Genomic DNA, 942 nt, shown 5'->3' on the forward strand with positions numbered 1-942 from the left:
TACTACACATACTCCCGACTTCTATGGGAGAAGCATCTCAATCCCTGCCATTGGAGCAAACAACTTTGAGCTTAAGCCTCAATTAGTTTCTCTAATGCAACAGAATTGCAAGTTTCATGGACTTCCATTGAAAGATCCTCATCAGTTCCTAGCTAAATTCTTGCAAATCTGTGACACTGTCAAGACCAATGGGGTTGACCCTGAAGTCTATAGACTTATGCTTTTTCCTTTTGCTGTAAGAGACAGAGCTAGGACATGGTTGGATTCACAACCTAAAGAAAGCCTGAACTCTTGGGAAAAGCTAGTTAATGCCTTCTTGGCAAAGTTCTTTCCACCTCAAAAATTGAGCAAGCTTAGAGTGGAAGTCCAAACATTCAGACAGAAGGAAGGTGAATCCATCTATGAAGCTTGGGAAAGATACAAGCAATTGATCAGAAGATGTCCTTCTGACATGCTTTCTGAATGGAGCATCATAGGTATTTTCTATGATGGTTTGTCTGAACTATCCAAGATGTCATTGGATAGCTCTGCTGGAGGATCTCTTCATCTGAAGAAAATGCCTACAGAAGCTCAAGAACTCATTGAAATGGTTGCAAATAACCAATTCATGTACACTTCTGAAAGGAATCCTGTGAATAATGGGACAACTCAGAAGAAAGGAGTTCTTGAGATTGATACTCTGAATGCCATATTGGCTCAAAATAAAATATTGACTCAGCAAGTAAATATGATTTCTCAGAGTCTGTCTGGAATGCAAGCAGCAACAGGCAGTACTAAGGAAGCTTCCTCTGAAGAAGAAGCTTATGATCCTGAGAACCCAGCAATGGAAGAGGTGAATTATATGGGAGAACCCTATGGAAACACCTATAATCCTTCATGGAAAATCATCCAAATCTTTCATGGAAGGATCAATAGAGACCTCAACAAGGTTTCAACAACAAT

At 39.9% G+C, this 942-nt stretch overlaps 1 non-coding gene across 1 annotated transcript; it reads right to left on the minus strand.

The window, feature by feature from the left end:
• Positions 1–349: 349 nt before the first annotated feature.
• Positions 350–457, minus strand: LOC112767494 (small nucleolar RNA R71). The gene has a single exon (XR_003184938.1). It is a non-coding gene; the product is annotated as a small nucleolar RNA R71 (small nucleolar RNA).
• Positions 458–942: the final 485 nt, after the last annotated feature.

Source organism: Arachis hypogaea, chromosome 17 (genome assembly GCF_003086295.3).
Source record: "Arachis hypogaea cultivar Tifrunner chromosome 17, arahy.Tifrunner.gnm2.J5K5, whole genome shotgun sequence".
In the NCBI taxonomy this organism is placed as follows: Eukaryota; Viridiplantae; Streptophyta; class Magnoliopsida; order Fabales; family Fabaceae; genus Arachis; species Arachis hypogaea.